General features: G+C 43.4%; 1 long non-coding RNA gene across 1 annotated transcript in view; it reads right to left on the bottom strand.

The window, feature by feature from the left end:
* Positions 1-21,989, bottom strand: part of LOC126354369 (uncharacterized) — a 931,233-nt gene that overhangs the window by 281,945 nt on the left and 627,299 nt on the right. The gene's annotated exons all lie outside the window — the stretch shown is intronic.

Genomic DNA, 21,989 nt, shown 5'->3' with positions numbered 1-21,989 from the left:
CGGGGCACACATTTTCAACTGTCCCCGTTGATGCATATCAACGCCTGTCGACAGATTAGGGTCTTGATTTCATTATCACTAATAAAATCAGTTGGAGGCAGGGTTCTCAGCGTAGCGACGAAGTCTTTCCCAAGCACAGACAGGATTACGTTGCCAATAACCTTATCTGTTCAACTGACCACCGAGCGTTGAAAAATATGTTTTTGAGGTAACGTTACTGACAGCTAGGCGAACTTCGAAAACTTTGCCCATAATTCCTCTACATCCATCTTACTGGACCAAGTGATGTCAGTTCACTGTCTACGTGAGATGCTAACGACTGCTTATCTGCTCTATCTAGCATAAATTTCTCCTAGCCCCCTTTCTGATTTATTAGATTTCATAATCATAGTTTCTATAATGACATGTGATCACTAATCCTCGTTTCTGTACTGACATTGTCCGGCCTATTTGTGGGTACAAGGTCGAGGATCAATAGCACTTTCAATTTCCGCAGCATCTGCGGTGCAAATTTTACGCGATTCACCCTGTATAATGAGCTCCTGGTCCAGACGCTGCTGGCTCATGGAATGTTGAGCGGCTGTCGCTTTATCCTCTACCATTTGGCGTCATGCGAATGTGTTATGGAATGGCATTTAGTTAGCACATCTCTCTCCCGGCTGTTTTGCTGAGCCGCCCTGTGTGGCCGAGCGGTTCTACGCGCTTCAGTCTGGAACCGCGCGACCGCTACGGTCGCAGGTTCGGATTCTGCCTCGGGCATAGATGTGTATGATGTTCTTAGGTTTGTTAGGTTTAAGTACTTCTAAGTTTTAGGGGACTGATGACCTCAGATGTTAAGTCCTATACTGCTCAGAGCCATTTTTTTTGTTTTGCTGAATTTCCATAACTCGCAGCCGCAGCTTCTCATTCAGATGGCCCCAAATCAGCATCGCGAAGTATATGTTCCAGAAGGAAAAATCCTTGAAAGTTCCGGGTATCGAAACCAGGCCCTCCACATGGTAGCCATCTGCCCTGACCATGCAACTACGAAGCCAACATATAAACAGAAAATAAAGCTAACTTAAGGTTAGTAATGGAAGAGAATCGTGTAACTGGTGAGCATATTTCTATATATTTAACTGAAAAAGTGTATTAAAACTGTTCACTTACCACGTCACTAGCCCAATTGTGGTACGAAGGACTAACTACCAAATGATGTATTTTGAGGCTAAGGCTGATGGTTAGGTGTGTAAATTAACTGTGGAGACACAAAATATCACTTTACAAGAGCCGTTTCCTTTAGTCAGATGAGACTCTAGAGGATTTTAGTATACCTTTCGCACAACCCAAATCAGTTCTTACTTACCGACATGCTCTCAGATGGTCCGTGAGTGGCAAAATCTGCTCACAAACGTCTCATGATGTTCGTATACAGGTATCCCGTTACCTCCCTGAGAGTCTTCTTTGTTACCCAGGTGTGTCTCTTCACATAGTTCGTCTCTTCCGCCATTTAGTCCGTTTCACGCACTTACAACAAAGTTTGGACTCGTGCTCTTCCGCATTTGCCAACATGGCGACCGGTCTGTTTAGCCCTCAACGCAGCGCTGTTCGGCTGTGATGCATAATTCATACGACAACGTGCGGAACAAGTTTATTCCTTCCGGTGGTGATTTTATTTCCATAGCTGCTGCCAGGCCAAACTCTCGTAACGAGCTGCCCCACAAATTGCACCTACTGTTTCACGGGCCTTGATGGATGCCTGGACCCTCGGTTCGTCTGAAACTGTCAAGAAATCAGGCGAACTACATTCAGTAGTAGATAGGTCCCGTATTACGAGTCGTAGAACTACATGCTAAACATAATTTTGTGTGTGTGTGTGTGTGTGTGTGTGTGTGTGTGTGTGTGTTCCCTGAGATTGTAAGCGTTTTCAGAGAGTAATTAACAGGAGATAAAGTCATCACACAGTGACAGATACATTTGAAGAAACTTTTCATGATACGTGACGGTAACCTTAAGGTAGTATTACTTTTAGAGAATGAAATGTAAGAGTAATTTTATTATCTGAACTTGAAAATATAATACCCTTCCATAGCGAAAACCCTAACAGAGGAAACTGACAAGAAAATCGTTGAGCATGTCCCTTACTTTCCATACACTTATCCTATAACACACGTCCATCGAGTGAATTTACCAGACTGGGAAGTTCCTTGAGAATAGCACAATTAACGCTGAGACGTATAAAACAAACTTATGTAACCTTTATTACTGTATGATAGTGAAAACTGGAGTTAAGCATGCTGTCAAAGGAAATATGTAGAGGTGACAGAAATGAATTACCTTCGTTACGTCACGTGATATTTACTTCAAATGTTTCAAATGGCTCTTAGCACTATGGGACTTAACATCTGAGGTCATCAGTCCCCTAGATTTAGAAGTACTTAAACCTAACTAACCTAAGGACATCACACACATCCATGCCGGAGGCAGGATTCGAACCTGAGACCGTAGCAGCGGTGCGGTTCCGGATTGAAAAGCCTAGAACCGCTCGGCCACAACGCTGACATGATATTTAGTGCTGGACCACAACTCTACAAGAACAGCTGAGTTCAGAGGACTGCTGGAGTAATAATGAAATACAGAAATACGAACAATTCGTTACAGTACTTGGAGAACATTGCTGGATCCATCATACAAAAGACAGATCGTCATTACAAACCTGTACGTCAGCGAAGGCAGGGTCGCTCTTGGAAAATCTCTCATAAGCTGTAACATAACTAAAACCCAGATGCTAATGATGAGGACGGTAATGATGATAATGCTGATGATGAACTACACCAACTGACACTATGGTATTTTGTAGGTGCTTACAATTCTTCCAAAACAGATATAAACCCGAAATCAACGAAAACAGCTCCTATAACCAGATGCCTACGTAGCTCAAATGTTTCTCGAGAGCTAACGAGGATGTATGTCTCCGAAATAATTCACATCAATCAAGGAGTAACTATGAGAATTAGATGAATAGTTGAACAAGCTATATTTAGCCATAGAGAAAAATGGGAACAACACCTGGAGAACATGACAACTACATTCTAGAGACTACATGACCATATTCATACTGTTACAATGCAGGCGGAATACGGCAACGGCAGGAAATTTCGGTACACAGTGATCCACTCACCGATACGAAGGCACGTGGCTGACGACTAAGCAGGAATGAAAACTGCTCCACACGTTACATCACTGTGTGGCAAGATTCTGGTAACGACGGGTGGACGCAGCACTGCGCCAGTCGGCTGTGCATCCACCGCCGCCACACAGTAAAACGGCGGGAGGGCGCTACAAATAAGCATATCCACTGGTCTGTGGCAGCAAACTTCGGCAAAAGGTTCAGCGAGGATTTCGATGACAGAGATGTGTGTCGGGTCGCAGGGCCCCTGCCAGTCAGCCATCAGAGGTTCGACGCCGTCGGTGGAGATCAATGAAGTTTTCGCTCACCTATCACCGGTTGTTCTAAGCCCTGTAGCTCCAGCTTTCAAGAATGCTGCACTAGCTTCAGCCGGCCACTGACACCATCGACACTGCTGCCATCTCACCACTGTGACCTTCAGGGACGACCGCAAACGCTACACCGACGCCATGTATCGGCACCAGGTCAATGCCGCTGTCGCTCATTAGCAAGTGAGACTGTCACGGTACAGCGTGCCTGAGAGTATAGCACTTGTGAAGGCGTGCTATACGTGCAACAACAGTCCAACTGCGGCTCAAAGAAAGTTTGCGACTGAGTTCAAGCTGAAGACGAACGGTGTAAGAGAATCAAGAATTTGGTTCGCAAATTTGAGGGAACAGGTAGTGTTGATGATAGTATTGGCAATGTCGGTCGTCCAAAAATGGTGAAAACGCCTTAAAATATCGAGAAGACACACGCCGTGTTTCAGACCAGCCCCAGGAAATCTATCAGACAAGTTGTAGAACAGGTGAGAAACAACCAGGAGACAGAGACAATTTGTTGTCGAAGATCTGCATCTCTTCCCATACAAAATTTTAACCCATCAGCCATTAAGCCCCAGGGCTCTGGAACAGCGGTTGTGTTTCCCCAACACTGTTGCTCACAGGACTGACGAACAGGACCTTGACGTGAATGTGGTTTGGTTTATCAACGAAGCCCACTTTCGTTTGGATGGGTTCGTCAATAACAAAAATTGCCGCATTTGGGGGACTGAGAATCCTCACTTCGCAATCGAGAAGTTTCTTCACCCTCATCGGGTGACTGTGTGGTGTGCAGTGTCCAGTCGTGGAATAATCCGTGCAACATTCCTTGATGGCACGTTGACTATCGAACGATACATGAAGATTTTGGGAGGTGATTTCATCCCCTTATCCAAAGTGACCCTGATTTCGACAAGATGTGGTTCATGCAAGATGGAGTTCGATCCCATAGAAGCAGGAGAAGCTGGAGGAGCACTTTGGGGATCGCATTCTGCCTTTGGGTACCCAGAGGCCACTGGCGTGGACCTCGATTGGCCAACACATCCTTCGTATCCGAGCACATGCGACTCCTTTTTTTGAGGCTATATTAAAGGCAGGTTGTACAGAAAAACCCCAAAACCACTACGGAGCTGAAAACAGCCATTCAGGAGGTAATCGACAACATCGATGTGCTGACACTTCAGTGGGTCAAGTAGAATTTCGCTATTCGTCTGTGCCACATCATCGTCAATGATGGCAGGCGTATCGAACATGTTATAATCTAAATCCAAATATCTGTAGTGACGTTTACGGTGTGCACGCTGTATTTTGTAACTAATTAGCGTTTTTTTCCATGTAGTTCAATAACTGTTACCGTGTATCAATCATCTAACTATAGTGCATTATATATCTACATCTACATCTACATCCATACTCCGCAAGCCACCTGACGGTGTGTGGCGGAGGGTACCCTGAGTACCCCTATCGGTTCTCCCTTCTATTCCAGTCTCGTATTGTACGTGGAAAGAAGGATTGTCGGTATGCTTCTGTGTGGGCTCTAATCTCTCTGATTTTATCCTCATGGTCTCTTCGCGAGATATACGTAGGAGGGAGCAATATACTGCTTGACTCTTCGGTGAAGGTATGTTCTCGAAACTTTAACAAAAGCCCGTACCGAGCTACTGAGCGTCTCTCCTGCAGAGTCTTCCACTGGAGTTTATCTGTCATCTCCGTAACGCTTTCGCAATTACTAAATGATCCTGTAACGAAGCGCGCTGCTCTCCGTTGGATCTTCTCTATCTCTTCTATCAACCCTACCTGGTGCGGATCCCACACTGCTGAGCAGTATTCAAGCATTGGGTGAACAAGCGTACTGTAACCTACTTCCTTTGTTGTCGGATTGCATTTCCTTAGGATTCTTCCAATGAATCTCAGTCTGGCATCTGCTTTACCGACGATCATCTTTATATGATCATTCCATTTTAAATCACTCCTAATGAGTACTCCCAGATAATTTATGGAATTAACTGCTTCCAGTTGCTGACCTGCTTTTTTGTAGCTAAATGATAAGGGACCTATCTTTCTATGTATTCGCATCACATTACACTTGTCTACATTGAGATTCAATTGCCATTCCGTGCACCATGCGTCAATTCGCTGCAGATCCTCCTGCATTTCAGTACAATTTTCCATTGTTGCAACCTCTCGATACACCACAGCATCATCTGCAAAAAGCCTCAGTGAACTTCCGATGTCATCCACCAGGTCATTTATGTATATTGTGAATAGCAACGGTCCTCTGACACTCCCCTGCGGCACACCAGAAATCACTCTTACTTCGGAAGACTTCTCTCCATTGAGAATGACATGCTGCGTTCTGTTATCTAGGAACTCCTCAATCCAATCACACAATTGATCTGATAGTCCGTATGCTCTTACTTTGTTCATTAAACGACTGTGGGGAACTGTGTCAAACGCCTTGCGGAAGTCAAGAAACACGGCATTGTCTCGGGTTTCAAAGCGTTCATTGTGTGGCGGCATTCAGCAGGCATCACACAAAGAAGCCAACCGTGCGTTTCTGGTGGAATCTGCAATGTCTCTCATGTCAGTCGGTAAACCGCTCACGACAGACACCTGTCGGTTACCGCCGTCTGCATCCAGAGTAAAGAATGCACCTCTCAGCTTCTGCTGAATGGGTAGAGTCAAGTGCATTGCAGTCGATCAAGCCACCTCCTCGCAGGCTGGCACGTGTGCTCGAGTATGTAGATCTGGTCGGTACTCAGAGGACTGCATTGTCACAGTAGTAACTCACATTTTGTGGTTTCTGCTCAGAGGACATATGCACCAAAAACATTAGAAAGGTCACCATGCTAAAGGAACTAAGTTAGTTGGTTCCATATTCTGTGGATCAGTTTGCGTGATAAATCGTTGTTAGGTGGAAATAATCATTTCACATTCAATGAGAAACTTTTTCAGGTTGTTTCCAGATTTTACGTTTTTCTTTTCTATGTAGCATTGTGGCCCGTATCTTGTGCTAATTACAAACATAATATTCAGTAATGAATTCAATTTTTTCTTGTGGTACGGTAATTTAGTATATCAGTTCTCTTTTTGAAATGTATTGGAGTATTTACAATTAACTTCTTGATGAAATAAATATACTGTGAAGCAGTAGTTTCTAACCCCTTAAACATATACCTACAAGATTATCCTGTGTGAACATCACACATTATTCTTACAGTAGGTTTTTAAGTAATGAGTTAACGAGATGTACTTTCTAGGTTACTCACAATAAACTACACTCCAGGAAATTGAAATAAGAACACCGTGAATTCATTGTCCCAGGAAGGGGAAACTTTATTGACACATTCCTGGGGTCAGATACATCACATGATCACAGTGACAGAACCACAGGCACATAGACACAGGCAACAGAGCATGCACAATGTCGGCACTAGTACAGTGTATATCCACCTTTCGCAGCAATGCAGGCTGCTATTCTCCCATGGAGACGATTGTACAGATGCTGGATGTAGTCCTGTGGAACGGCTTGCCATGCCATTTCCACCTGGCGCCTCAGTTGGACCAGCGTTCGTGCTGGACGTGCAGACCGCGTGAGACGACACTTCATCCAGTCCCAAACATTCTCAATGGGGGACAGATCCGGAGATCTTGCTGTCCAGGGTAGTTGACTTACACCATCTAGAGCACGTTGGGTGGCACGGGATACATGCGGACGTGCATTGTCCTGTTGGAACAGCAAGTTCCCTTGCCGGTCTAGGAATGGTAGAACGATGGGTTCGATGACGGTTTGGATGTACCGAGCACTATCCAGTGTCCTCTCGACGATCACCAGAGGTGTACGGCCAGTTTAGGAGATCGCTCCCCACACCATGATGCCGGGTGTTGGCCCTGTGTGCCTTGGTCGTATGCAGTCCTGATTGTGGCGCTCACCTGCACGGCGCCAAACACGCATACGACCATCATTGGCACCAAGGCAGAAGCGACTCTCATCGCTGAAGACGACACGTCTCCATTCGTTCCTCCATTCACGCCTGTCGCGACACCACTGGAGGCGGGCTGCACGATGTTGGGGCGTGAGCGGAAGACGGCCTAACGGTGTGCGGGACCGTAGCCCAGCTTCATGGAGACGGTTGAGAATGGTCCTCGCCGATACCCCAGGAGCAACAGTGTCCCTAATTTGCTGGGAAGTGGCGGTGCGGTCCCCTACGGCACTGCGTAGGATCCTACGGTCTTGGCGTGCATCCGTACGTCTCTGCGGTCCGGTCCCAGGTCGACGGGCACGTGCACCTTCCGCCGACCACTGGCGACAACATCGATGTACTGTGGAGACCTCACGCCCCACGTGTTGAGCAATTCGGCGGTACGTCCACCCGGCCTCCCGCATGCCCACTATACGCCCTCGCTCAAAGTCCGTCAACTGCACATACGGTTCACGTCCACGCTGTCGCGGCATGCTACCAGTGTTAAAGACTGCGATGGAGCTCCGTATGCCACGGCAAACTGGATGACACTGACGTCGGCGGTGCACAAATGCTGCGCAGCTAGCGCCATTCGACGGCCAACACCGCGGTTCCTGGTGTGTCCGCTGCGCCGTCCGTGTGATCATTGCTTGTACAGCCCTCTCGCAGTGTCCGGAGCAAGTATGGTGGGTCTGACACACCGGTGTCAATGTGTTCTTTTTTCCATTTCCAGGAGTGTATATTCAAACAACGAGAACATAACACTTGCTCTTTGACTTCAGAAAAGCACGTTATTATTTGGTTTGGTCCAAAAATAACAAATTAACACTGACTTTTCTAAATAAATTAGCAGTAAAATGCTAAACGAATAAGTCCACCAAACAAGTTTTGTAGTATTTCTACCTCTGTAATCATTATACTGTTCAGTCTTGGCACAGTTCACTGTAAAACTGTTCGTACACCTCAAGCAGGTACTCCATGTCCCTTGCGATGTCCCTTTTCTTCTGTGAAGACAATCCTTTTGCTCCAGCTAGCCGGCCAGTGTGGCCGTGCGGTTCTAGGCGCTTCAGTCTGGAACCGTGTGACCGCTACATTCTCAGGTTCGAATCCTGCCTCGGGCATGGATGTGTGTGATGTTCTTAGGTTCGTTAGGTTTAAGTAGTTCTAAGTTCTAGGGGACTGATGACCACAGATGTTAAGTCCCATAGTGCTCAGAGACTTTTTTTTCGCTCCAGATACCTCAATGAATATGATCGTTTTGAAATCTTCACTTCGTCACCCTTCTTTCAACTCCCTTTTTCATTTTCCATTCCTCTTTTTCAGTAAATATCTTTATTACCTGAATTACCCCAAGCGTGGTGGTTTTAAACCATAAGGCACAACGTACATTAACCTTAACTGTGTTAATAATAATATCAGATTCTTGCTGAAAGTCAATAAAATGATTGTCCTTCATCTGAACAACTTTAAATGCTTGCTTATTGCGAGCTGTTGCCATGGTGCTCATTGCATCGTTAGGAACAAAATGTTCCCTCATCTTTGCTCTTTTTTCAATAACTGAAAGGTACGATGGCAAGCTAAAAATCTGTAGCCAGAAAGTAAATATTTGTGTAGTGTTGACATAGCCAATCAAGAACTTAGAAACATCGTGATCCGATTTTTGTCCTGAGCGCTATAGTTATCACTCTTTATAAAGAGTTTTTTCTCTGACATTACATCGAGAAGATAATTTAGCACTTCAAAGAGACAAGATGGTAAGTTGTTTGTGCTCCTACTACCTACACCTTCATGCCAGAAACTAAGAACTGCATCACTTGTGTAATGTTTATGGGTGCTATACTTCTAGCATGACAGCTGTCTTATATAAATACGGCTGAATGCGTTACAAAGGGAACAAACAATACCTTTTGCAGGACCACTGACAAAGTAGAAACATCATTTCCAGGTATACATGAACCTGCACCGTCCGCTTCTTTAATATTCAGCTGTTTTTCCAGTCTACTTGTGATGTAATTACAACAGTCTTTTGGAATAAGGAAAATATCTTGTCTTTCCTTTAAGGTCACTCTTCTTACACGTGTTTGTTTTAAGACAACGTGAAAAATGGCAAGAAATATTCGTCTATAATATTGCCGATGCCGTCTGCTTTCTGTGTATTTAGAATGTTAATTTGTAGGTCGGAAGATAGATAATCTCTGCTTCACATCTTTAGGGAATAGTGACCAATTTCTTTTGGCACTGAATTTATATGTTCTTTGACCTGGCGTAGCTTATGATCTAAGTAGTTGTGAGGACGGGCTCCTCTTTTACCGTCATGGTATATTGTACCAGAATTCTTCTTCTTTTTTATCGGTATTTACATTTTTTGTTACGAACAGAAAAAATATTCATGAACTTACATTTACAGACTCGTTTGTGATTTCCCACACCATGTGTGTGGTATAACATTCACTCTTAAGTCATGCTCACGCTTTTTCTTTGGAGTAACCAGTTTTCTGTTACTTCCCTTTGCTGAATTATTCGTATTGTTTTCACCATCGATTGTGCCCCTAATACAGACACGCAAAAGACAGGTTACAAAACGGTAGGAACGAGCGGAACAACATAATCTTTATGTCCAGTACAGGCAACTCGTGTAAAGCATTTCGCACGTGTTCCATTTAGCATGAACAACTCAGAGGAGTCAGATATCATGTCATCTATTGGCCTTCTTAGAACTTACATGTGCCATCATTGGAGATGGCCCTTTTAGTATGTAAAAGACCTGCTCACGTACCACCTAACAAGGTAGAAATACAATTTATGCAAAACTGGTGCTTAGTCGCTTTAACTTGGTAAGTGTTCATTAAAAGATAGGTGGTGCTTAGAAGAAATGAGGACGGATCAATAGATGCACTGGTCAGCTGTCCCAATGGTACAATAGTAGCTATTCTTTTAACTTGGTTGATTTTATATAAGACTGATATTGCTTCTCTTGGCAACCGAGGTTGCTAAGCGCCCGAGTAAATTAATCGTGACGACGCCTCTAGGTCGCAGGGCACTTCGCTGGCAACCCTCAGTGCTACGAAGGCCCTAGCGGGTGTACAAAGGTAAACATAAACAAGACGCCACTCACACCCTACCATGCAGTCATAATTACACCGATTGACTCGTCACAAATCACACCGACATCTGTCAACAACGAATAATTAACGTCTTTGGCGAGAAATGGAAGACACACTGCCGCGCTGCATAGTAATGTCCGTTCCCAAAAGAATAGCTCAGCAATAAGACTGAAACGTCAGCTCGAAAGATTCGTTAAGACTCATGCAACACCAACGCACAAAGTCGTTTAATTAAATCTTGGAAACTTAGAAAATTGATCCTTTTCGTAAACGATATTGCTGCCGATTTTTACCTACCTATCTTCAGTGCCATAAATTAAAGAGTAGGAAAGGTACAGTCCGGGACCGCTCGACTGCTACGGTCGCAGGTTCGAATCCTGCCTCGGGCATGGTTGTGTGTGATGTCCTTAGGTTAGTTAGGTTTAAGTAGTTCTAAGTTCTAGGGGACTGATGACCACAGATGTTAAGTCCCATGGTGCTCAGAGCCATTTGAACCATTTAGGAAACGTAGGTTTTCATTTGCCTATGAAACTTCCCGTCAGATTAAAACTGACACGCTGGTTTAATCTGCCAGGAAGTTTCATATCAACACACAGTACGCTGCAGAGCGAAAATCTCATCCTGGATTGATTTACCTACTTTGGAACGTTGGTATCAACTTTCAGTCACAATGGCTACATTATAGAATAACAGTCATTTCTTGTTTCAAAACACCTGTCTGACTGTCACATAACCATACAGAATCGTATCGTTCATGAATAGTAAGTCTCAAAAGTGTAGGGTATGGTCCCTTAGGACACACCGAAATCACAATGTAAATCAGTTGTAGTTGTCACACACTTCTCCATTACAAACACATTGCTCATAATACATTCATAGTAATCATAATTACAACAAAGCTTGTCTTATAGAAAACAAAAATCTTTTAAGATATCTTCAACATATTGTTTTTTTTCAACCACTTACGTTAATTTAAACCATGTCCATGGACTCATAATTAAATCAATATGACTGACAAATAAATCACACCTACTTCATCACCTACGTGGAAACCCCTTTATTTATCTTTTCATCACATCGAAATTCAGACCAACTTCTCACAATTTAAAGACAATATTCATAAAACCATCGTTCGTAAAATATGACTGACTTAACTAGCACAGATAAAAGTACTGAGTTCAACAAACACCAATATTTTAAAGGTTTACTCGGGCAACTTTTCATAAAACGAAACACTATACATAAAACCGTTATTAAGATAAATATGACTGAGATAACCAACCCAGTGTTCAACAGACAGTTGTGTTTTAAGGCTTCCTTGGCCAACTTCTCATAATTCAAACACAATATTCATAAAAGCATGCTCGTAAAATATGACTATCATAAGTATCTCAGGGAAAGGTTCTGAGTTCAACAAAGACAAAAATTTTAACCTTTACTCAGCAACTTTTCTTTAACTAATTCAATGTCCATAAAAATCCTGATTAGCAAAATATGACTAACATGACTAACTCACATCAAAGTTCTGTGTTCAACAAGCCTCAAAATCATTAAAGTTTACTCAGCCAACTTCTGATTAATTAGAACAATACTACTTGCATATACCAGGTTTGTATGATTTAATTACATGCCTATAACGAGAAGATATTCCCAAGAAAAACTTAACATGGGACGCTTCCACTCTACATGAGAATTAGTGATGGACGCGAGCACACCAAACGATTTTAATCAATCCACGGGACAGGAAATGAAATAAAAAGGTACTCAACTTTGCAATGTAATTGAGCTTCAGAATCCATAATCGTCCACTGAAAGGATGGAATTACAGGACAGTAACAACATAACCTGAGTAGCGTGGGGGGTGGGGGGAGGGGGAGGGGCAGGACCTTAAATATCACTCTGCCATCATGGTAGTCTGATCCCAGTTTGCTCTCATCAACCACTGCCAAGTATCTGCAACATAAAACACATCAGCGACTGACAGTATTCCCGAGACATGAGATACACAATCCTAACTGCACAACTAGTTATCAGTATCTTTCAATGATATATTCCACAAATGAAACCAACAGAATTAACTCCGTGACTTACATGGATTAGCCAATCCCTTAAAACCATCACGAAAATAATGGCATTGTTGTGGTATCAGACGCCAAATGTGGCATATTGACACCAATTGTAGTGGATGGGTGCCAGGAGGTGCCGTATTAAAACTCAGCGAGAACTTTCCAAATGATATATTTGTTTCCACTACAAAGCTCCGTTCACCTCGGTCCGCGTCGCAGGCCCTGCAATGCTGAGGTAGCATCCCAGCAGCCTGTGTAATGCAATGCTGTGTCATGCCAGCCTTGTACGCAAGCGGAGTTGCGGTGTTGTCAGGATGCCATGGTTGACTCGGCGGTCTATGTCCCTGCCGTCTCAGCACCGCTCGGTGTGAGCTGCATGTGGCCAGCTGCGTCCTGCTTCTCGCCAGCATGGTTGAGATAGCAGCTATGAACAAGCACCCGCTATCCAGGATTCCGAATTTGGGGCCCTCACCTTGGAGGTCTCCCGTGGGTTGAGTACCGAGAGGACTGCCAGCGGTAGTGAGCCAAAGAGTGGTCTGCCACTGGCTCACAGCAAACTCCGTGTCAGCCTCAGAGGGTCGAACCAATGACCCACCCCGGACTCGGATGCTGGCGCCCCATCTTTTGCTGCGTGTAGCTCGGTGGTGTGACACATGCTGCCGTCCAGGAGAGATGCCACACTTGAATGAATCCTGTTAGTAAACAACATCTATTTATACTAGTTTGTGCACCTCTGTTTCGTTAATGCGTTGCTTCACGTCATGCACAACACTTAAGTTAGCCAGTGGGCCTCTTCTGCCTGTGACTTGCGCCGTGGAAACTGCTGTGTGCGCCCTCTCCAGCAGTTATAGCCCCTGTGACCTCTATTTGCCTTCGCACCCACTGGTATGCGTAATTTGCTGCAATCCGACCTGCGACTGGCTATAACTTGTGCTCCGAATATCCCTATCCTAAACGATGGTGCTGCTATGGGATAAAGGTTAGAATGGAAAGAATAATCTCAGCATACATTTAAAGGCCAGGCTAAAATAATTACATAACAGGTAGAACGGGAAAAATATTTCAGCATAGCTGGAACACCAAATACAAACTTACGGGCTATTTAGTTACACTTCTAGTTACTTGTTTAGCCATGCTTCGTGTCTGTTTGGTGGGTGTCGTTGCACGTTCTTAACTGCCGTCAAAGTATCAAGTGACGACACCAAATTCAGTGATAAGCAACTGGAAGAATTCCAAATGGTTTTTACTACACCGGAATATTTAGTTAACATGAACACCACCTGTCGAAGCAACTCTACGACTCCAATTCATTCGGCCTGTGTAGCTTGTAACAACTCAAAGGAACTTGTCCTTTCAGCGTCGAGGAAATCCCAATCATCATTGGCAGAAGATTTGCATTGTAATGTTAAACTCACAATAGCGGCTTGCCACGCTCCCTCATCGTGCCGACTCGGCCTCTTGTCATGCTCCATACAAACACAGTCCGAGGTCACTCCACCTCACATCGCGGATACCCGCACACCAGACCCCAGCAGAGTGCGAACACTGTAGTTAAAATCCCCCACAATCAAAGATTTGAAGAAGACAAATAAGCATCGAAGTCGACTCTACGATCAAAAGACCATCGATGGAAACTGGCGCCAGTAAAGCACCAGCTCAATGTCTTCGGCGATAATCAATAAAATTTGGCAAAACTGGAGCTTATAGTAGCATACCGAATGAAGGTAGGAAGTGTAAGCTATTTCTAGTTCACTCATTTGAAAGTAAATCTTAGTAATGGACTGGCTTCGTGAAACTTTCTCTTAATTTTCAACGCATACGATAATTATGACGAACTCACCATCAAAAGCCTGCTCTATCAACACAACGACATAAAATTAGTTAAGTAAATTAAATCTCACTCACTATGTCATTCAAGAAAATCAGTTATTATTTTACATCAATAATTTAAAGCGAATATTAACACAAATATTTTACTAATTTAAGTAATCCTATGGACAACGATTTGTTTAGAATTGATTTCTATCACGCACATTTTTTTTCTAATCTCCATCTACGACGACAACATAGAACAGACTTATGTTTTATATATTTAAACCTTATGCAACATTATGTTGTTCTATGTTATAAGTACATACGCACAACAAATTTGAGCCGTCTCGCCAGGATAGTGCGAGTCTCAAAGTGAAGGGAGAGACTGTGAATTCAGTGACGAACATGGTAAACTTTTCTTGTTGGTTGGTTCCCGGCTTTCGCGTTAAACGTTTTTCCGTTTGACTAAAGGGCAACCTGTAGAGGAACAGCCCACGGCAAACAAGCCAGTTGGCACCTGATCAAATCGCTCTATCTTGAGGAGCTGCGCCACCAGAATATTCGAGAACAGAGATAGACATCCCAACTAGATGCACCTATAGTAGCGAAATTGCCTCTTGCTGTCACGACAAGATATTCCTAGAAGCAAACGATAATGAGTGTTATGGAATAGCTTAGTGATAAATGTCTCTCTTGCATGCTGCTGTTCCACCGAAGTTCCCACTTAGTGTTGTCAAAGTAACACCTGTTAAATTCATCGTTCACGTAAATCATCCTCAGGGAAGAGGCTGTCACTGTAACATGAGATTACTTCTCGTTGCAGGTATTTAAAATGTCTAACATCTTTACATTAACAAATACATAAGTTGTTTGTATACATTTACACCGACAATTCAGTCGCTCAAGATCCGTCGCAAGGCAAGGGATGTAAAATATTTTAAATAGTAAGTGATATAAGGCGTAGTTCAGAAAATCATTACAAAATTATAAGATACATACTATTTTGTATAAAGGGTGTAGCCGAAGTTAAAGTTTTTACTTTTTTCATAAGTTGGTTGTTGTGTTACGTTGCGATATATTTCTCACGAACTTCCCGCTCCTAAACTTATAAAGTTCCATAAGAAGCAGTCAATCGATATTTGATTGATTGCTTCTGACTAAATGTCCTCTGGTTCTGTAATCAGAATTTTCACACAGCAAAATCTGGTACTGCAGTAATATGACATTGACATTTTCCAAATCGTTAGGTTGCAAGAAATTTACTGTTCCTCTTCGTAAAAATTTCATGACAGCTGTTGACGCATTTATATGTCATCATATAAGTCAAGTTCTGGTCTCCCTCTCAAATTATGCCCGTCGCTAGTAAAATGTATTGATGAGAATACCCTTTTGCTTTTGTTAGTCCCATCAAAAAAGACGTCCTATACGAAAGCACTGAACCACTAGGTATTAGTTGGTTTTTGGAGCAAGTCAGACTATCTCAAATCAGTCTAGTTTCACACACAAGGACACATTTTAATGAATATAAATTAACTGAAACATCGACACCAAAACGTATGTAACCTATCATACACTTTTCTTGGACAAAATATGATTCCTAATTCGTGTTCCATAGAACAAATGCATAGCTCTAATATTACATTCAGTTTTATTTTTGGTAATATTGTTGTCAATTTTGTTTTTACGATGTTTCTAACACTTCTGCGCTTATGCCAACATGGTTCAGTCAACATGCTGTCAGCATCATTTTCAAGCACACAGAACCGGCATTCCATGTTTTGAATCACAAATCCGACTTTAGCCTAACCAACGATACAGAGCGCATAACCTGAGGGAAGGATAGTATCTCCATTACAACGTATATTACTTCTGATTTTCTAAAAACGATCTCACGACCCGTGGTTATTGTGAATGGAGATTATGCGATGGGATAGTTTTCATCGCTTTTCCGCTTCCGTAGCGTTTCCGTCTACCCCGCTAGGGGACCGGGCTCGATACCCGGCAGGGGAGTGGGTGTTGTGTGTCCTTCATCACCATTTTCTTCATCATTGAACCGCAAGTCGCCGAAGTGGCGTCAACTAAAGAGGACTTGCAATACGGCGGCCGAACTCCCCCACATGGGGCCTCCCGGCCAACAATGCCATACGATCATTTCATCGTTTGTTTTCTCGTTACATCGACCCAGAAGAATTTCACATCGTGTTGAAAATGCAACGGAATAGCGGCGGTTTTCCTTGCGGGATCGTTCACATACCGCGAGATCGTGACCGGAGGTGTTCGACAAACTCCAGTGGCAGACACTATAAAAGAAACGTTATTCACACGTCACGGATGGATTTAACGTGGAAATTTAGGGAGCACGGATACCAAGAAGTCGGAAACATATTACTTCCTCTCAAATACGTACCACGAAATGTATACGAGAAGAAAGAGAAACTGGGACTCATATGGCACTTTACAGACACTCACTCTTCCCATGCTCCCTTCCTAAATGGAACAGGAAAGGGTGTTTTCCATAAGAAAATGAGCGGTGCGTGACACCCACATATTGCGCTTATATGCGGTGTATGCGTGATTGCAGACGAGATATCTGAGCAGTCTGTTATCGACAGCAGTGTAGTGAACATGGCAGGACTAACCGAGTTCTACTGCAAAATGCAGAGCATACTAGAGGTTACACAAGTCTCGCATTTCGACATCAATAGCGGCTAAGGTAACTCTCCAATATCGCAGGGACAATGATTCTACACGTGTCAAACGCCACACGTGACGAACACATGTGTTTGAGGAAGGATTTCGCATCGTCTCTGCAGAGCAGTAAGGGGCGATCGAGATTTACCGTGAGGCTGTATGTTCCGGAAGTGCTACCGGCAATATTCTCCGCCACACACGGGACGGTGGGTTTGCAGCTTATAGACGGAAATGTGGATATATTACGTCACCACTTGCGGCATGTACATTTAAACGGTCGGCAACGAAGAGCCAAACTGCACGCGAGCAGGATGAGCTGCATGCATGCAGGCCGACGCTCGGCCTCTCTCGGTTTTGCTCGCCCCTTCTCGGAAATACTCGGTTCAGTACACCACGACATTTCATTTAGTATTGTGGGACGACATTTTTCGGTCAGAACTACATTCTTCACTTCGGCGGAATTGCACTGTTAGCGCCCTTTACCCTTCGCTATCTCTTCGTGCAGTGAAGGGAGTTAGCAGTTCCAATGGCTGTTTGCACAGAAAGAGGTGGTCTTGTGATCTATCGCCAGAAGCCAATAAAATGAATGGGAGTGACAGACGGGAAGAATGAGGATTATAAATGTCTATTATGAAGTCGCTTTATTGGTGGGTACTGCAAATTTGCTATTGCAGAAAGAATTTAAAGATTTATTTGATGATGAAAGAGCAAAAAATTACGATAAGCCGATCTTTGTCCTGTACGTCAAGAAGCACTTTGTCCTAAATTTTTAGGCATGGAGCATGTTATGAGATTGGTGGTAAGATCTGTAAATTTTCTGAAGTCGCACCCATTTTATGCTGTAAGTTACAACAGATTTCGATGGAATTGAACGAAGCTTACATAGACTGATCAGAAACAGTGTGAATAGCTTTAAAGGATGTGGTAGGTCAGGTTGTCTTGGGAACAACTGTTATAAAAAAACTGGATATGTTGCGGCGTTTTCGAATTAATTAACATTAGAGTTAGCCGATCAGGGCGTTGCGTGCGCTAATTCAAATGGCCCACCAGATACTGTTAGTCTTAGTTGTTCTCATAACCCAGGCGATAGCTCACGAGGCTTCTCAGTCTTTGCCTTGGGCTCGACTCTTACTACCACCACATATACAATTTTTGTATCCCTCTGTTGTTCGGTTTGGGAAAACAAAAGAACATCTCTTTTGGTGAGACCGTTCCTGGCGGGCTAGTTGAATTTGGTCACGCAACGCCTCACTGGCTAATTTCAGTGCTAATTGACACAGAAACGTCGGCGCGTATAGAATTTTTTTCTTAACAATTACTTCTCAGCACAGCCTACCCTGCAATAGCCTTATAACTTTTTCAGACTGTTTCAGACCACCCGTCATAGCTTGGCTCCGTGCGAAAGTACCACATTTGCAATACGATTTTGCTAACCATACCCCACAAATGCGTGGTTCATGTGTAACTTTCGTGGGTTGGAAGCGGATTTCACATGTGGCGATTCGGGCTTTGTGTGTTCCTGAAGGGTGTGCGTTTCGGGGCCCAGTACACAATCTGTTTGCAGTTCATTAATCGGAACGGTAGTGTAGTTAATTTCGTTGCACTTCTGATCAGTATTTTTTTGACTCGTACTGGCCTTCCTTTGTTTGAATTTTCTTACTCTGGAACCTTGTGTTCCATGTGTGTCTGGGCAGCAGTAATATTTATGTTAGTGTGATTATTTAATTTTCAGAAGTCAGTTATATGACTTTACAGTCAAGTATTCTTTTAAATTACTTTTCTTTGCCAATCACGTTAACAGTCAGCTTTTCTGAAATATAGTGGAAAAATTAGGAAAAAACCGCACAGGAATTCATGATAAAGTGGGTACAATTGAGGCAACTGCGGAGGTACCCAAGTCCCTCTAAAAGGGCGGCTATGGCCAAAGTCCCGATAATGGCATGGGAGAGAGTGTGAGTACCGTGCTATCAAGTTGGAGGTCCGCGTACGCAGCAGCACGCGATCCTTCCTGCGACCCTTACTGGTCCTTACTGTGATCTAAGTCCACCCAGGGACCACTATATCAGCAATACGGATCAAGTGAGCAGCAACAGCTCAGCAGTACGCCCTGAAACCTGGGGAGAGTTGCGAACGGATACATTAGATTTGAGAGGGTATTATTCTTAATTCAGTGCGCATCTGAACTACTTTAATAGGTATTCCGCCTTTTAAACCTAGCAGGACGATTACTGTCTTGTATTCTTGAAATCGACAGCAAATAGGAGAATATAATAAATATGACTGGTCGAACACGAGGGAAAAACTGTGGATGACTTATTTTTACTCTCTGTCAGTGTGTTGATGTGACATATTAGGACGGCACATAGATTTCAGCTACTCCAAAATTTCAGACAATGTCTGTCTTTTTGGTCTAATGTAAGCAAACATTAAGCTACATTCTAGTTGATCACGAGACGAATATAGCGTTACATAAAAAGGTCTCCAGTTAAAGGTGATTTGAGGAGCATAGGTTTTAGATGCAACTTCCTGCCTGACTTTTTAAGCCAATCGTGTTTGCTACCAACAGTTCTAGTATTTAGTAACTAATCATGACTTCTATCTTCGACTGCCACACGTTCTTTCTAAGAAGTATCCTCCGCCATCATCTGTTCCGTTCCCCGGCTTCGATTCACCCCCGACACGAGGTAACCTACTCTCTGCGATGAGGCTTCCGCGTACAGAACAATTCTGCTAGCTCCCACGCAGTTCGTGTCGTTGTTGAATTTCTAAGTTTTGAAGCCGTTACCTTTCTGCTCTGACAATAATACGAGGTTAAGTCGATTGTTATCAGCAAAGTAGTTAGAAAGTTGTATTGTAATGAAAAAGGGAACTTACACGAACATCATTTTTCGACATAGTCTCCTTGCGTTTCAACGCACTGGTCCATCGTTGTACAGGCTTCCTGATGTCCTCGTAAAAGAAGGGTCTCGGTTGAGCTGCGAGCCAGGAATGCACCGCTTCTTTCACTGCATCGTCCGAGGCAAATCGATGGCCCCTTAATGCCTGTTTGAGTGGAGCAAACTAGTGATAGAAGAGGAAAGATCGGGACTATATGGGGATGACCCACTACTTCAGATTTGAGTTTCTGGAGCGTTTCAGCAGTGTGGGGAGCAGTATGGGGCCGGACACTGTAGTGCTACAACACAACACCTGTTGACAGCAATCCTCGGCGTTGCTTCGAATTGCAGACTTTAGGCTGGCAGTAAGCATCTCAAGGTAACGTAAACTGTTTATTGTTGTGCCCCTTTCTCCATTCCGTTCCAGTACTGGAACGTGTGGGCTCCAAAAACCCGTAAGCATCAGTTTTCCTGCGGACGGTTGGGTCTTGAACATTTTCTTGCACGATGAATTTGGGTGTTTCCATTGCGTGCTCTGCCGTCTACTCTCCGGCTCGTAATGATGGATTCATGTTTCGTCACCAGTAATGATCCTGTCTAAGAAGTTGCCCCCTATCATAGCGATACCATTGTTTTTTACAGATGTCCAAGCGCCTTTGTTTATGTAACTGTGTGAGTTGGTTTGGGACCCATCTTGCCGAAAGTTTTTGAAACCCAATTCTGTTGTGGATGATTTCGTTGGTAGTAACGTGACTAATTTGTAGACGATGTGCCACTTCGTCAATAGTTAATCGTCTGTCTTAAGAGATTCATTTCACGTGAACGTTCAATGGTTTCTTCATTTGTGGCGGTAAACGGTCGTCCGGCTCCTTCATCGTGCGTAAAACTTGGGCGACCATTTCGGAATTTTTCAATCCATTCGTAGACACTCCGTTGTTGCAAAACACTGTTCCCGTACTGTAACGAAAGTCTTCGATGAATTTCGGCCCCTGACACGCTTTCCTACCACAAAAAACGGATCACTGAACATTGCTTTTCCTTAGCGGAAATACATAGCAGAGCAGCCATGATTAACAGCACTGCAGCGATACGAAACTAGTCTAGCAGCTTGAAAATTGCAAAGATATAACAACAAATGAACAAAGAATGCTTCATCAACGTAAAACGACAGAACTACCAAAATAGACAAAAATATAACTAATTGAGTTACCCCTTATTATACAGAAGGATGGAAAAGACAGTCGAAGAGCTGTTATAACAAGAACGTAGGTATAACAACAAGAATGGAAGTGCAAGAACAAATTAGAAGAGGTATTAGACAGGGATGAAATCTTCCCTCCCCCCCTTCCTCTCCCCTCTCACCACCACCTGTTGAATCTATACAACAAAGAATGAATTAAGGAAAAAAAAGACCGGTTCAAGAGTCAAGAGTGGGATTAAAAAACAAGGCGAAAGGATAGTAATAGCAGGTTTCACTAAAGGCATTGTTATCCTCAGAATAAGTGAAAATGAATTACAGGACGTGTGGAACGGAACCATCTAGTGAATACAGCAAGAGAATCAAGGGGAAACCGAAAAAAGACGGAATCAATGAGGAGCAGCAGATAAATTAGCACTAACGATAAACTTAACACCAAAATTTGTGACCATGAAGTAGTCGAAATGAAGGAATAATGTTACCTTTGAAGCAAAATAACCAATGACAGACGAATCAAGGAAGACAAAAAAGGAGCCCACCACAGCGTCAGTGGACATTTCAGGCAAAGAGAGTTCTACAAGCATCAAACATAGGTCTCAGATTCAGGAAAAATGTTTTAGACTGCACATTTGGAGCACAGCATTGTATACAAGTGAATCATGGACTGTGGGTACACAAGAACAGAAGAGAATCGAAGCCTTTGGATGTGGTGCTACAGAAAGTTGTTCAAAATTATGTGGACTCCTAAAAATCATCTACACGAATTATAATAAGGGCTTTGGGAGCAAGTGCTTGATGAAAAGGTTGGCACA

This window comes from Schistocerca gregaria, chromosome 3 (genome assembly GCF_023897955.1).
Source record: "Schistocerca gregaria isolate iqSchGreg1 chromosome 3, iqSchGreg1.2, whole genome shotgun sequence".
NCBI lineage: Eukaryota > Metazoa > Arthropoda > Insecta > Orthoptera > Acrididae > Schistocerca > Schistocerca gregaria.
The sequence above is the reverse complement of the archived record's forward strand: the minus strand, read 5'-3'. Positions and strand labels throughout refer to the sequence as shown.